A 17,757-nucleotide genomic window follows, 5' to 3' on the forward strand; every position below is an offset into this window, starting at 1 on the left:
CACACTGTGTTGTAGGAGATACTAGAATAATACTTCAAAAAACCCTGCTAGAGAGTAATTTTAAATTTAAATTTTGAAGATATAATAATGTTATTCAAAAAATAATAATTCTGGCTCCACATCTGCTGGATCTCTCACCCGTCAAAATGTAACTATGGTTCACTGAGAAGGAGATGCCAAACTAGGATTAGATGGGCAGTTCTGATAATTTGTGTAAGGAGGGAGAGGTAAAGAAGACTGGGTAAGAGGAGATTCAGACAGTTCCAAGAAAGACTGACCAGGCCAATGCGGAGTTTCTTGTAACAGGAGACCCCTGGCTCGCTGGACAGGCTTGACTTCGTACCCCAATTTTGCTCAGTCATTGTCTGGAAGCAGCATGTGGGAAATTAGCATTGGCACAACCCCAGTGGTAGAGCCAGAGCATCTGCAGCTAGGACCGGAAGTCAGTTATGCTCCCTGCAGCAGCAAGTCTTAGTGATAGAGTTAATGGCTGTTAGTAACTGTTGTTACTAGTTTTTTGTGAATCTTTTCAAAATATCTTTTTTGCATATATAAGTTCTTATTTTTCCTTTGTCTTACACAGAAGTTAGCATTTTATACTTTGTCACTTTTTTCACTTGCTATTTTTCATTGAAATTGAACATCTTTCTATATTGGTACGTAGGAGCATGAGCGCTAAGCCGCTTCAGTTGTGTCTGACTCTTTGCGATGTTATGGACTGTAGCCTGCCAAGCTCCATTTGTCCATGGGATTCTCCAGGCAAGAATACTGGAGTGGGTTGCCATGTTCTTCTCCTCCAGGGAATCTTCCTGACCCAGGGTTTGAACGCTTGTCTCTTATGTCTCCTGCATCAGCAGGCAGATTCTTTACCACTAGAGTCACCTGGTAAGCCCATTGGAACACACAGTATCCTAATTCTTCTTTTACAGTTTCTAAGAGTTTATTGAATTGGCAGTATTATGGTCTTTTATTTATTATTTTGACCAGTCACACTGATAGGCAGTTAAGTTGTTTCCATTCTAAGTAATGTTTTGTGATTAAACTTGCAGAGACGTCATTTTGTACATATGCTTATCTATAAGATAAATTCCAGAAAGGAATTATTGGGTCAAAGGATATATGCAAATAATTGTGATAGGTGTTGCCAAATTACTCCCCATAGAGCATAAAAATCCCTAAATAGAGTTAAACATATTTATATTTCTCTAGTAGAGTGCCTCTTTCTCCACAGCATTGCCAGCTGAATGTGTTATCAAATGTCTGCATTTGATAACATCAATATAAGTGAAAAATGATATTTCTGTGTTATTTTACTTAGTACTTAGCATTTTATAAAGCATAGGTTTGAAGATAAATGTTTTTTACTTAGGTAAAATCAGTACATTTTATGTTTGGTATATTGTATGTTTCAGATATATGATGTAATTCAACAGTTTTATAATACTACAAAGTAATCACCACCAAAGGTCTAGTTACTATCCATCACCATACAACTGACCCCTTTCATCCATTTTTCCTACTCCCATCTTCTTTCCTTTTGGTAACTACCAATCTGTTCTTGTATCTATAAGTTTATTTTTGTTTTGTTTTAGATTCCACATATGAATGAAATAAAATGATATCTTTACCAATATGACATTTCACTTAACCCAATACCCTCAAGTTTCATCTATCTTGTTGCAAAAGGCAAGATTTCATTCTTTTTCATGGCTGAATTAGATTTCATCCTTTTTTATGGCTGTGATATATTTATCACATCTTCTTTATCCATCGATCGATTAGGTTATTTCCATATTCTGGCTATCGTAAATGATGCTGCAGTGAACATAATGCTCGTATCTTTTTGAATTAGAATTTTGGTATTCTTTGGATAAATCCCTAGAAGTGGAAGAGCTGGATCGTACAGTAGTTCTAGTCTTAATTTTTGGAGGCATCTCCGTACTGGTTTTCACGTTGCTGTTGTTGTTCAGTTGCCCAGTCATGTCTGACTCTTTGCAATCCCATGGACTACAGCACACCAGGCCACCCTGTCCCTCCCATTCTCTGGAGTTTGCCCAAGTTCATGTTCACTGCATCTATAATGCCACCCAGCCATCTCATCTGCAGATGCCCTCTTCTCCTTCTGCCCTCAATCTTGCCCAGCATGACGGCCCTTTCCAATGAGTCATCTGTTCAAATCAGATGACCAAAATACCGGAGTTTCAGCTGCAGTATCAGTCATTCCAGTGAATATTCAGGGTTGATTTCCCTTCAGATTGACTGGTTTGATCTCCTTGCTGTCCAAGGGACTTTCAGGAGTCTTCTCCAGCGCCACAGTTCGAAGGCATTAATTTTTTTTGGCATTCTGCCTTCTTTACAGTCCAGGTCTCACAACCTTATGTGACCACTGGGAAGACCATAGCCTTGACTATACGGAGCTTTGTTGGCAGAGTAACGTACCCAGGTCTCCTGCATTGCAGGTGGATTCTTTACCAGCTGAACTACCAGGAAAGCCCCACTGTTTTTCACAGTGGTTGCAAATTTACATTCTCACCAACAGTGTACAAAGGGCCCCCTTTTCTTCACACCCTTTCCAACACTTGTTATTTCTTGTGTTTTTGATAATAGTCACTCTAACATATTTGAAGTGATATGTCACATATGGTTTTGATTTGCATTTCTCTAATAATTGGTGAGGTTGTGCATCTTTTCATTTTCCTATTGGCCATTGTTATGTCTTTTTTGGAAAAATGTATACTCAGATCTCTCTATTTCTTAATCAGGATGTTGTATTGCTGTTAAGTTGTATGACTTTCTAGTACATTTTGGATATTAACCCCTGATCAGACACATGATTTGCAAATATCTTCTTTCATTTGGTAGGTTGCTTTTTTGTTTTGATGATGGTTTCCCTCATTTTGCAGAAGCTTTTTAGTGTGATGTAGTTCCATTTGTTTATTTTTGCTTTTGTTTCCCTTGCCTTTGGAGTTAGAGCCACAAAAACATCATTAAAACTGATGCCAAGAAGTTTACTGCCTATGGTTTCTTTTAGGAGTTTTATGGTTTCAAGCTCTTATATTAAAATCTTGAATCCATTTTATGTTAGCTTTTGTACATGGTGTAAGACAGCAGTCTAATTTTATTCCTTTACATGTGGCTGTTCAGTTTTCCCAACACTGTTTACTAAAGAGACTGTATCTTCTCTCCATTGTATGTTCTTGGCTAATTTGTTGTAAATTAATTGTCCTTATATGTGTGAGTTTATTTCTAAGCTCTGAATACTGGTCTACTGAGCTGAGTGTTTTATTTGATGCCAATACTGTACTGACTAGATAACTATAGCTTTGTAGTATAGTTTGAAATCAGCAAGTGGACTCCTCTAGCTTTGCTCTTCTTTTTGAAGATTGCTTTGGCCATTTGGGAACTTCTGTGGGCCCATACAAATTTTAGAATCATGTGTTCTAGTTCTATGAAAAATGGCATTGGAATTTTGATAAGGATTGCATCGAATCTGTAGATTGCTTTGGGTAGTATTGACATCCACACAGTCAAAGTCTTTGACATAGTCAATAAAGCAGAAATAGATGTTTTTCTAGAACTCTTTTGCTTTTTCAGTGATCCAGAAGATGTTGGCAATTTGATCTCTGGTTCCTTTGCCTTTTCTAAAACCAGCTTGAACATCTGGAAGTTCAAGGTTCATGTATTGCTGAAGCCTGGCTTGGAGAATTTTGAGCATTACTTTACTGGCGTGTGAGATGAGTGCAATTGTGTAGTAGTTTGAGCATTCTTTGGCATTGCCTTTCTTTGGGACTGGAATGAAAACTGACCTTTTCCAGTCCTGTGGCCACTGCTGAGTTTTCCAAATTTGCTGGTGTTTTGAGTGCAGCATTTTCACAGCATCATCTTCCAGATTTGAAATAGCTCAACTGGAATTCCATCACCTCCACTAGCTTTGTTCGTAATGATGCTAAGGCCCACTTGTCTGGTTTATTGACTATGCCAAAGCCTTTGCCTGTGTGGATCACAATAAACTGGAAAACTCTGAAAGCGATGGGAATACCAGACCACCTGACCTGCCTCTTGAGAAACCTTTATGCAGGTCAGGAAGCAACTGTTAGAACTGGACATGGAACAACAGGCTGGTTCCAAATAGGAAAAGGAGTATGTCAAGGCTGTATACTGTCACCCTGCTTATTTAACTTCTATGCAGAGTACATCATGAGAAACGCTGGACTGGAAGAAGCACAAGCTGGAATCAAGATTGCTGGGAGAAATATCAATAACTTCAGATATGCAGATGACACCACCCTTATGGCAGAAAGTGAAGAGTGACTAAAAAGCCTCTTGATGAAAGTGAAAGAGGAGAGTGAAAAAGTTGGCTTGAAGCTCAACATTCAGAAAACGAAGATCATGGCATCCGGTCCCATCACTTCATGGAAATAGATGGGGAAACAGGGGAAACAGTGGAAACAGTGTCAGACTTTATTTTGTTGGGCTCCAAAATCACTCCAGATAGTGATTGCAGCCATGAAATTAAAAGACACTTACTCCTTGGAAGAAAAGTTATGACCAACCTAGATAGCATATTAAAAAGCAGAGACATTATTTTGCCAACAAAGGTCCGTCTAGTCAAGGCTATGGTTTTTCCAGTGGTCATGTATGGATGTGAGAGTTGGACTGTGAAGAAAGCTGAGCACCGAAGAATTGATGCTTTTGAACTGTTGTGTTGGAGAAGACTCTTGAGAGTCCCTTGGACTGCAAGGAGATCCAACCAGTCCATCCTAAAGGAGATCAGCCCTGGGTGTTCATTGGAAGGACTGATGTTGAAGCTGAAACTCCAATACTTTGGCCACCTGATGTGAAGAGTTGACTCATTGGAACAGATCCTGATGCTGGGAGGGATCGGGGGCAGGAGGAGAAGGGGACGACAGGGCATGAGATGGCTGGATGGTATCACCGACTTGATGCACATGAGTTTGGGTAAACTCCCAGAATTGGTGATAGAAAGGGTGGCCTGACATGCTGTGATTCATGGAGTCGCAAAGATTGGACACGACTGAGCGACTGAACTGAACTGAACTGAGTATGGACATCTTAATTTTTCCAGTCTATGAGTGTGTAATATCTTTCCATTTATTTGTATCTTCATCAATTTCTTTCATTGGTGTCCTATAGTTTTCAGTGTATAGGTCTTTCACATCTCTTGGTTAAATTTATCCCTAGGTATTTAATCTTTCTGAAGCATTGTAAATGGAATTGTTTTCTTAGTTTCTCTGATAATTTGCTATTAGTGTATAGAAATGTCATAGGTTTCTGTATATAGATTTTGTATCTTACAACTTACCAAATGCATGTTTTAGTTCTACAGATTTTTTTTACTGGAGTCTTTAGTGTTTTCCACCTATAGTATCAAGTCATCTGTAAAAAGTGACCTTTTACTTCTTCCTTTCCAATGTGGATGCCTTTTATTTCTATTTCTTGCCTAGCTTCTGTGATTAAGACTTCCAATACTAGCTTGAATAAAGGTGGTGAGCATGTGTGTATTTGTCTTATTTCTGGTCTTAGAGGAAAAGCTTTCAGCTTTTCACCATTCAGTTTGTTAACTGTGAGTTTGTCATGTATGGCCTTTATTATTACACTGAAGTATGTTTCCTCTATACCCACTTTGTTGAGAAGTTTTTAAAATCATAAATGGATGCTGAGTTTTGTCAAATGTCTTTTTAAAATCTTTTGATATGATCATATGATTTTTGTCCTTAGTTTTTAAAAAATGATGCATCACACTGATTGATATGTGGATGTTAACCTATATTCTGCAATCCTGGAATAAATTTCACTTGATCATGGTATATGATCCTTTTAATGAATTGTTAAATTCAGTTTGAGGACATTTGCTTAAGATTTTTGTATCTATGTTCATCAAGGGTTCAGTTCAGTTCAGTTCAGTCGCTCATTCATGTCCGACTCTTTGCGACCCCATTAAGCGCAGCACGCCAGGCCTCCCTGTCCATCACCAGCTCCTGGAGTCCATCCAAACCCATGTCCATTGAGTCGGTGATGCCATCCAACCATCTCATCCTCTGTTGTCCCCTTCTCCTCCTGCCCTCAATCAATACCAGCATCAGGGTATTGACCTGTAATTTTCTTTTTCTGTGGTATCTTTGTCTAGAGTTGATATCAGGGTAATGCTGGCCATGTAAAATAAGTTTGGAAGCATTCTTTCCTCTTGAATTTTTTTTGGAAGAGTTTCCAAAGATAGGTATTAAATCTTTGAATGTTCAGTGGAATTCACCACTGAAGCTGACTGGCCCTGGACTTTTGTTTGGGGGAGGCTTTTGTAACTTTAATTTCTATTTATTTGAACAATCTTTTTTCTTGGCTAGCCTAACTAAAGGTTTGTCAATTTGTTTTTCTTTACAAAGAACTCTTAGTTGTTTTTTTTTTTAATCTCTTTTTATTTTTATATTTTAGCCTCTATTTATTTCCACTCTGATCTTTATTATTTCCTTCCTTCTACAAACTCTGGGCTTTGTTTGTTCTTCTTTTTCTAGATATTCTAGGTATAAACTTTAATCATTTATTTGAGATTTTTCTTGTTTCTAGATCTATATTGCTATGAACTTCCCTCTTAGAACTGCTTTTGCTGCAACCTATAGATTTTGGTGTGTTGTATTTCTGTTTTGATTGTATATAGGTAGTTTTTTTATTTCTCCTTTGACTTCTTCCTTGGTTATTCAGCAGCATGTTGTTTAATCTCCACATGTTTGTGGCTTTCCAGTTTTTCTCTTGTAATTGATTTTTAGTTTCATATCACTTTGTAATTGGAAAAGATGCTTGATATGATTTTGATCTTCTTAAATTTACTAAGCCTTGCTTTGTGGTCTAGCACATGATCTATCCTGGAGAATGTTCCATGTGCATTTGAAAGGAATGTGTACTCTGCTGCTTTTGCAAGGAATGTTTTGAATATATCTATTCATACTTAATATGGTCTAATGTGTCATTTAAGGTTGTTTCCTTACCGATGTTCTGAATGATCTATCCATTGATTAAGTGTGGTGTCAAAAAGTCCTCTACTGTTACTATATTGCTGTCAATTTCTCCCTTTAGGTCTGTTGACATTTGCTTTACATATTTTTGAGCTACTATATTGGGTGCATATGTAATTATAAACACTTATATCTTGCTGGGTTGAACCTTTTATCATTATATAATGTCCCTTTCTGTTTTTTATTACAGGTTTTGTTTTAAAGTCTATTTTGTCTGATATGAGTATAGCCCCACCAGTTTTCTTTTTGTTACCATTTGTGATATCTTTCAACATTCCTTACTCTCAGTCTGTGTGTGTCCTTACTTCTGAAGTGAGTTGCTGTAGGCAGTGTATATATAGGTCTTTTTAAAATCTATTCAGTGACTCTAAGCTTTTTGATGAGAACTTAGCCCATTTACATTTAAAGTAATTACTGATAGATACTTATTGTCATTTTGTTAATTGTTTTCGGGCTGTTTTTGTAGTTCCTCTCTGTTCCTTTTTTCTTCTTTCTCTTCCTTTGTAGTTTGATGGTCTTTTTATTGTTATGTTTAGGTTCCTTTCTCATTTTCTTTTGTGTATTAAAATTTTGCTTTGTGGTTACAGTAAAGGTTCATATATAACATCTTATGTATATAATAGTCTGTTTAAGTTGATAACAACTTGAATTTGAACACATTCCAGAACTTTACATTTTTACTCCCCCACCATGTTTTCTATTTTTTAAATCACTTTCTATGTATATTTTTATTGTATGCACACTTTAACTATCATAGTTTTAATCTTACTACTTTTGTCTTTTTACCTTCTTACTTGTTATATAGTTGACTGATTTAGTACCTTTATTATATATTTACCTTTTCAGTGAGATTTTTACTTTGGTATGTTTTCTTATTTCTAATTAGTGCCATTTCTTTTCAGGTTAAATAAGTGCCTTTAACATTTCTTCTAAGGCTGGTTTAGTGGTGATGAATTCCTTTAGCTTCTGCTTATCTGGAAAACTCTTAATCTATTCTTCATGCATGAATGATAACCTTGCTATGCAGAGAATCCTTGGTTGGAAGTTTTTTTCCTTTTAGTACTTTGAATATGCCATACCACTCCCTTTTGGCCTATAAAGTTTCTACTCAAAAATCTGCTAATAGTCTTATGGGTTTCCTTTATATGTAACAAGTGTTTTTGTTCTGTTTTTCTTGCTGCTTTTAAGATTCTCTCTTTATGTTTAACTTTTAGCATTTTAATTATATTATGTCTTGGTGTAGAATTCTTTGAGTTCATCTTCTTTGGAACTCTCTTGGCTTCCAGGGTCTGGTTGTCTGTTTTGTTCCACAAATTAGGGAAGTTTTCAGCCACTATTTCTTCAAATAAATTTTCTGATCCTTTCACTCTTCTCTTTCTGGGGCCCCTATAATGTGAATCTTATTCCATTTGACATTGTCCCATAGGTCCCTTAAGGTATCTTGTCTTTTTTAATTTCCTTTTTTTTTTTTCTTTTTGCTGCTCTGTCAGGGTAAATTCCACTGCTTTGTCTTCTAGCTCATTAATCCATTTTATTTTTCATCCAGTCTGTTGTTGAACCCCTCTAGTGTATTTTCCAGTTCAGTTACATTTTTTGAGTACCAATTTCCATTTGGTACTTTCGTATATTTCTATCTCTTGGTTTAAGTTTTCACTGTGTTCATACACTTGTCTCTTGATTTTAGTGAGCACCTTTATGACCATTACTTCAAATTCTTTATCTAGTATATGGCTTACTTCCCTTTCATTAAGGTCTTTTTCTGAGGTTTGGTCTTTTTATTTGGAACATAGCCCTCAATTTGTCTATCTCTCTGTGTTTGTTTCTATATATTAGGTAAATTAGCTACTTGTCCCAGTTTTGAAAAAGTAACTTTGTGTAGATGTCCTGGGGGTGGTGTGCGGGTCTAGAAAACAATTTCTCCTGCCATCAGAGCTGGGAGTTCAAGAGGCATCCCCTGTGTGGGTTGGATGTACCCACTGGCTATGATGCAGGAGTGGGTGAGGCTCTCACCTGGTCTAGCTGTGGCACACAGTTGTAGCAGGAAGGTGGGCAGGGTTCTCAGCTGGACAGTACTGTGAGGTGAGAGTTCCCAAAAGGCACCCACCAGCACTAGCAAGGTAAACTGAGATCACAAATGGTGCTTGCCAGTGTTTCCCTCCCATAGAGAAACCCATTAGGTACCTGCCTCTCTGGAAGATGCTTTAAGATCTTAGTTCCCCAATCAAGGATTAAACCTGGGCTGTTGCAATGAAAATGCCAAGTCCTAACCAGTGAAATGCCAGGGAATTCCCCTCTAACTTGTGTTTTTGCACTGGATTCTGGGGCAAGTGAGTCTACCCATGAGCCATTTAAAAATGTGTTCTCTGTTCCCTACAGTTCTATGTTTTTGTTTTTTTATTCAATCCCTTTTGGTTTTCAAAGCCATGTCATCTGGGAGCTTGTCTCTCCTGTACAAAATCTACGAGTTTGGATGCCTGATGAGGAACACAAATCTCTTGCTCTGTATTTTTGAAATCCCTCCCTATTGTGGATGGCTTGCACCTGAGTTGGTTTTTTTTTGTGTGTGTGAGACCAAGTCTCTGTCTCTCCTACCTGTTTGAAAGCTGCCTTTTATCCCTTGTTTGCAGAGGCTCTGCTCATCCAGTTTTCATGCTTTTCTCAGAAGAAACCATTTCTTATATAGTAGCAGTTTTATTGCATCAGTGAGAGGAGAGGAGTCCAGGATCTTCCTATGCAACCATTTTCCTCTTTTCTTGAAGACAGATATTTAAGAGCTATCTGTATTTCTTTTTTCATGAGCTGGCCTGTTCTTATAATGTGCCTGTTTTTCTATTGAATTATTTGTATTTTTATTGATTTATGTGAGTTAAAAATACGTATATGATTAGCCTTTTATCTATGATATAACTTGTGAATAATTCCCTCAGTTTCTTGTTTGTTTTTCTACTTTGTGTGTAGTTATACATGTGGGAGGAATATATACACATAGTACATGCATACGTTTAAGACTTTTACATTTATCATTTATCTTGGGGATGGGTTTCTGGATTTTGAGTCATAGTTAGAAAGGCTTTCTTTAAGGATATAAAAAAATTCTTCTAGATTTTCTTCTAGTACACATGTGATTTCAACTTTTACAATGAAATCTTGAAGTCATTTCCGTCATCTGAGGTAAGAATCCAGCATATTATTTCCCCTGGATTTACTGCAATTCTCTATATTAATATTTAATAAGCAATCTTTTATCCACAGATTTGAGGTATAATTTTTGTGATGTTTTAAATTATGCTAAATTCTGGATCTATGTACCTGTATCTACTACTATTAGTGCCATTATTATATCTATTTATTTGTGTACTGGTATATCTCTTAAATTCTTGAGGCTTTGTAATATGATTTAATATTTGGTAAGACTAATTCTCAACATTTAGAAAACGAAGATCATGGCATCTGGTCCCATCACTTCATGGGAAATAGATGGGGAAACAGGGGAAACAGTGGAAACAGTGTCAGACTTTATTTTTGGGGGCTCCAAAATCACTGCAGATGGTGACTGCAGCCATGAAATTAAAAGACGCTTACTCCTTGGAAGAAAAGTTATGACCAACCTAGATAGCATATTCAAAAGCAGAGACATTACTTTGCTGACTAAGGTCCGTCTAGTCAAGGCTATGGTTTTTCCTGTGGTCACGTATGGATGTGAGAGTTGGACTGTGAAGAAAGTTGAATGCCGAAGAATTGATGCTTTTGACCTGTGGTGTTGGAGAAGACTCTTGAGAGTCCCTTGGACTGCAAGGAGATCCAACCAGTCCATTCTAAAGGAGATCAGTCCTGGGTGTTCTTTGGAAGGAATGATGCTAAAGCTGAAACTCCAGTACTTTGGCCACCTCGTGCAAAGAGTTGACTCATTGGAACAGATCCTGATGCTGGGAGGGATTGGGGGCAGGAGGAGAAGGGGACGACAGAGGATGAGATGGCTGGATGGCATCACTGACTCGATGGACGTGAATCTGAGTGAACTCCGGGAGTTGGTGATGGACAGGGAGGCCTGGCGTGCTGCGATTCATGGGGTTGCAAAGAGTCGGACACGACTGAGCAACTGAACTGAACTGAACTGAACTGAAGACTAATTCTCAGAGCTCTTCTCTTTCATTGGTTTCCTGACTATTCTTGTTTATTTTTTTTCGAAATGAACGTAAATGTATTTTAGAACTCAAACAACAAAGAGAAATAAAAAACTTGAAGATGCTTTGAGTTCTGATAAATATTCATAAATTAACTTATGAAGAATGACAACTTTATCACATTGAATCTTTGTGTTAATGAACACGGTATCATCTTCATGTTCTAGTCAATTATCTTATTTCTCTCTTTTCCAAGTTCTTGAGATATCTCACTGCTGTTCTCAAATACTGAAAAAGATATTTCAATGTCATTTTCAAATACTGAAAGAGACTTCTGACCACTGAATATGTCAAAATATAATTTTCCAAAAGGCTAAAATCAGGACTTCCTTGGTGGTTTGGTGGTTAAGAATCTCCTGCTAATGCAGGGTACACGGGTTTGATGCCTGGTCTGGAAAGCTCCCGCATGCTTTGGAGCAACTAAGTCTGTGCATCACAACTCCTGAGCCTGCACCACAGATCCCACGTACCATAACTACTGAGCCCACAGGCCACAGCTACTGAAGCCTGTGCACCTGGAGCCTGTGCTCCACAGTAAGAGAAGCCACTGCAATGAGAAGCCTGTATACCACAACAAAGAGTAGCCCCTGCTCACTGCAACTAAAGAAAGCCCACATGTAGCAACAAGGGCCTAGTGCAGCCAAATAAATTAATAAGTAAGATGATAGTAAAAGGCTAAAATCATGTCTTGTCTTATAAGATGAAAACCTGTCAAAGATTTTATTCATCTCATAAATTAATGAGGGGACCAGTATGATGTTACACTTATCCAAGAGCTTTGAGAAGCTAGTTACCTATAGGAAATTTTGCTGGGTTAGATACAAAATTATTTAATGTCCAATAGGGTCATAAATATCTGTGGTCATCTGTCTGCTGGACAGAATTTATTTGCATAATTGCTGAAAAATACCTACAGGTTAACTTCTGCCCCTACAGAGTTGTAAAATAACCCAGGCAATATAAAGTCCAGCTGAGTCTTGCACTGAAAGAACACCCATCCCTTTAGCCTATTTCCAAATTTTGGATAATATTTTTTCCCCCACAAAAATGTCATTAAGTAAAATTGTTGGATTTTAAAATTAAAAATTCATTTAGTTGACTTTATTATTACTATTACTAGGTATTATTATTGTTTTGCAGTCAGTACAGGTGGTTCTTTCTCTTTGCTGATTCGTTTTTCTTATGATGAAACTCTAGTGATTCTTCCTGGACAGAGAAATTCAGAAAGACACTACATCCATTCAACAAATATTTATTATGTTGAGCACTGTCCTAGGTTTCTGTATTTGAAGTGGTGAACAAAACAGAGAACGTTATCATCATGGGCCTTACAGTCTGTCTGGGTAACAATAAACATAATAAATAAAGTGTGCAGTATTCATATCTAGGCGGTGATAAAAGAGAAAACAGAGCACAGTGAAGGGCATTGGTTGTGTGAGAAGAGGTATTGTGAGTCACAGTTTTAAATAGGTTAGTGAGGGTAGGCTTTATGGAGAAGGTGACATTTCAGCAAAAGTCTGAAGGAGATGAAGTAGCCAGCCACACAGGCATCTGGGGCAAGAGCAGTTTTGGCAGAACACAGAGCAGTACCAAAGCCTGAATAAGAGAATTTGCCAAGGCTGTTTGAAAACATCAAGAAGACCAATGTGACTGTAATGAAGTTAGTCAGAGAGGAGGTTAGAAGCCCTATCACTTAGAGCCTTGGAGATCATGTTAGAACCCTTATTTTATGTAGAGTAAGATGAGCAGATGAGTGACATGTCTGATATATTTGAAAGGATTCCTTTGGCTGTGGTGGTGAAAATAATCTTTACGGAGGGGGTTCAAACATGGAAACAGGGAAACTAGTTGAAAGGCTATTGAAATAATCTGGTAGAGAGATTTTAGTTGCTTGTACCACAGTGATAATAGCAGAAAAGGTAAGAAAAGGTTGGATTCTGGATATCTTTTGAAGGTAGAACCAATCTTGTTTTTATGAAGATTTGATAGGGTGGATTAAAGAGAAGAAGAAAATGTGAGTGATAGATTGTTGGTTTGGGCCACTTGAAGGAAGAAATTTGCCATCAAATGGCATGGGGAAGACTGTGGGTAGAACAGGTTTGGTGGGATAAAATTAGGAGCTCAGATTTTGGAGCTGTTGATGGCTAACAGACTTCCAAGTGGGTATTTCAAGTAGGCAATTGGATACGTGAGTCCTAAATTCTAGAGTGAAGGACGTGTTGAAGATGTAAACTTGAGAGTCACTGGACTACAGAGGGAATTTAAAGCCAAGAGACAGAATGAAAAATTGTAGACAGAGAAAAAAAGATTGAGCCCTGTGGCCCTACTACATTAAAAAGGTCCAACTCGTGTTAGATAGTATCAACTGAGGTTTGATCTCAGTATCAGTTGCAAAACATAGTTAAGACTTTTGAACCAGTTATTACTGACTAGAAGTTAAACCAAGCATATGTTGAATCAAATCCTTCTGTAATCTCAATGAGTAAAATTGTAAATAAGCAATTAATATAAGATTCTTTCAAAATAAACAATATTCTGGCATTTGGTAACATCTAGAGAAGTTAATATCTCCTACAGAGAAGCATATGTTCTGTTTGTAGTTTCATTTTACATCATATTAAACTTCTTGGGCTCATCAGAGGAATATATAGGATATGTATTATATACCTGGACCTCTAGAACTCATTGTCTAAATGTTACACAGGTTCATAGATGCAATTACAGCATTATATCACTTCTGACATTTGATAGGCTTTGCAAAAAGACCTGGTAGTTTAAAAAACTCTATTATTTGTCATATAATTATACTAAAGGCGTGGGCTGTAGTTTATATACAACTCCCTGATTTGGTCAGGTTGAAAAGTGTTTGAAGGAGAGCCAAGCATGTTCTGGAGAGAGCAGGCAGCTCTGGAAAACAGCTTGCAATTAACATGGGAATTTTTTTTCCTAAAAGACAAGTTCTCTGAAGCACATAAGGACATGGCATGGCAGCTCTGAGGGTCCCCCCACCCTCCTATGGGTTGGCTTAGGGTTTCCACACCATCATTTTATTTATTCCTTCTATTTAGAACCATTGTTTCTTAAAGACTTAAAATTGTCTTTTATTATGAGCTAAAAACTTTAACTTCATTTTTTAGAGGTTACAGTTACAAGACAGGGTTCCCCTAGTGACTCAGTGGATAAAGAATCCACCCACAGTGCAGGAGATACAGGAGACACAGGTTTGATCTCTGGGTCAGAAAGATTCCCTGGAGTAGGAAATGGCAATCCACTCCAGTGTTGTTGCCTGAAAAATCCCATGGACAGAGAAGCCTGGCCATCTATGGTTCAAAAGGTCACAAAGAGTTGGACATGACTGAGCAACTAAGCTCACAAGCACAGCTACATGATAAAGACGTATCATAGAGATAAAAATGAGGGAGAAAGCATCTTATTCCATATGAGTAAAATATACTCTATATTACTTTGGAGTCTTGATCATAAATTTTATCATATTAAAATCCACAGTAATGATAGTAGTTAGTTACTGCACAGCCCGACCTGTTCCAAGCAGATACTGAATAAAGTTTAGGGCCAAATTCTTCATTGGTTTGAACAGTATAAGCTCTATGGTTACTATCTATTCCTTTACCCTGTGTTATGAACTGAGTTGTATATACCATCAAATTCATATATTGATGCCCTAACCCCCAATATAACTGTATTGGAGATAGGGCCTATGTAGAGGTAATAATGAAGGTTAAATGAGGTCATAAGAGCGGGGCTTCAATCCTCCAAGACTGATATCCTTACAAGAAGAGGAAGAGATACCAGAGCTCTTTCTCTCCTCATTCACAGAAATGAGGCCATGTGAGGACAAGCTAGGAAGAGAAACCTCACCAGAACTCAAGCCTAAAAACACCTTGATCTTGGACTTCTAGCCTTCAGAACTGTGAGAAACAGATTTCTGTTGTTTAAGCCACCCAGTCTATGGTATCTTATGATAACCTGAGTGGACTAATATACCCTGCTTTATTTTTCCTTGCAACACTTATTATCACATGACTTATGAATGATTTTATACACACACACACACACACACACACACACACACTAGAATGTAAGCTGAGACTTTTTTATTTGTTCTGGTATTATTGCCTGACATGTAGTAGGCATGCAATAAATATTTGTTGGATGAATGAATCATATAGGCTTGCCTAGGGACACGATACCACAAACAAAGACAGAAAACATCACATTTATTAGCATATAATATCTTTGACCCACATGATAACATTTACCACACAGTCTATCCTTTCTGCTCCCTACTCTCTCTCCCCTTTCCCTCCACTCTCCTCTCCTGTTCTTTCCTAATCTCATTTTCCCCAACAGACTCTGTGCTCTTTGAAGGCAGGTACTTGTCTTTATTTGGTTTCTCCAAAAGTAGATCCAGAGACTAGGAGTTCAGAAGCAGACAGAGGCTGCCTGTAGAGGGGAAGGGATGCGATTCAAGGAAGGCAAGGTGGCCAATAAAAGATTAAGTCAGCTACCACTGTGGGCACCTGGAGCTTAATCCTATGGTGAAACTCTGCAAAGGATGTACAAGACATGTTGCAAATTATCCCACCTGAGGGGGTCTGGGAGCTGGGGTGGTAATTCACCAACCCCTGAGAATCACTGGCCTGCTACTACAGGCAGTGAGGCTTTCCACAGTTCCAGGAAAAGTCCTCAGGTACAGAGGTCCTGACACTGGTGTCTAGAAGTTTGCTGCTAAAATGGAAGAGTCCTAGGAGTATGAGTGGGGCTCTCAAACTGTTCATGGTAGCCCTCATTCATTTGTTTGCACACCAACTACTCAGCAGTGCCCAAAAGTTTATTATCATACAATACAAAATATCACATCTTTCCTGCCTTCCAAATTATTGGAGAAATCCAGGTCTCTTACTAATCTATGTTTGCAGAAAGAGAGAACTTTATTAATAGAGATAGAAACAGATTTAAACATTTGCATCTCAAATTCACTCAAAACCACGTCATTTTATATTTTTATACATCATGCGAAATGTATCCCAATTATCTACAAATATTTAAGGAGTAGATGAAGGGTGCTGATATCCAAGTAAATGGTGATGGGATCAAACTTCTGAGCTGTGTGGCCCTGATTTGACCTCCCATTTAGGCATTGATGTTTTCTCTTAAGCTCAGTACTGGCACTATTCCAACCCTGCGTGTTATTCAATATGAGGTTTTACAAAAAACTCCACCTCCCTTTATTTATTTTTTCTTGGATGAAGCTTTTTTAAAATGTTAATCTATACATCCTCCTCCTCCATAATTACACTTGCCAGAGAAGTAGGAGCCAAACAATTAAATTCCCCATAGGTACTGGGTGTAATAATTCCACATGAATCAGAAGATTAAGCATGGTAACAACAAATGGAACAAGATGCTCTAAGCTCTGTTTTTCCTGCAGAACAGCAAATAGTTGCAAATCAAAAAGCAGTTCTCCTTAATTACCACTGTATGAGGCAGTGGGCTAAAAGCAGGCTCATTTTGTAATGTTTTCTGTGTGGCTACGGTATGTACACACAGTGAAGGCCTTTATGCACCATCTAATAGACAATATTATACACTAGGGTATTGCTGACATTCATTTTATGTAGAGATACAACTGGTAAGCCCAGGACACTGGCCTTCAAGCTGTGTGTGCACTGAACTAAAGGAACAGTTTTGCTTGCTTAAGCCAGGCAAGGCTATTTACACTTAAACACAGTCTTCAGGACTTAGAACATGCGCTACTAGGTGAAAGCCTATGAGCAGGACAGGCTGCAATCATGGGCTGCCATCACATGAAGGCCTGCAAGCTGTAGCTTGTAGGAAGCTTCACTGAGTTGACAGCTTCACCGAGTTTTCCTCTCTCTTTACCCTTAAATCAACTACTCTGCTGATCTGGAGGTCTTTGGAGATATGAAATCTTGCAGCAGGAATCAAAGAACTGATGTAGGAAAATGAATAGCAGAGCTGTAGTATTTTATCCCCTCTCTTTGCTCCCCAAATTAGACCTGCTTGTTTATTGAAACTGGTCAAACAGTTTAATTAGCATCCCATGTTTGTTATTTCTTTAATCAAGGTTTCAAACAGAACAAGGCAACAAGCCAGGCCAGTAATGAGTCTCCTCCACCTACTCTTAAGTTAAATACTTGCTGAGATTCCCATTCGTTTCCCAGGGTTGTCTTGTGGCTGATGTACTTTCACATCATCAGGGTTATTGGATGCTGCTTGTAAATGCATACTAATTGGCAGTAGTTGATGTATATATTTATGTTAATTTATAGTTATATATAGGTACCCATAAAACATGAATTTTTGAGTGAGAAGAACTGTGTTTTTCTGATGAAATTTGTGAGAATGTGAAGGCCATCTATGAGCGAAAATGATTCAAAATATCTACTGACTTATGTTTGAAATCCCATAAATTAACCTTCTTGCTTTTAAAAAATTCACTTAAGATATATAAGCAAGGATATAAAACAATTCTCTGAATAAGTGCTCAAGTATCTAATTAC

This window comes from Oryx dammah, unplaced genomic scaffold, assembly GCF_014754425.2.
Source record: "Oryx dammah isolate SB20612 unplaced genomic scaffold, SCBI_Odam_1.1 HiC_scaffold_16, whole genome shotgun sequence".
NCBI classification, from domain to species: Eukaryota; Metazoa; Chordata; class Mammalia; order Artiodactyla; family Bovidae; genus Oryx; species Oryx dammah.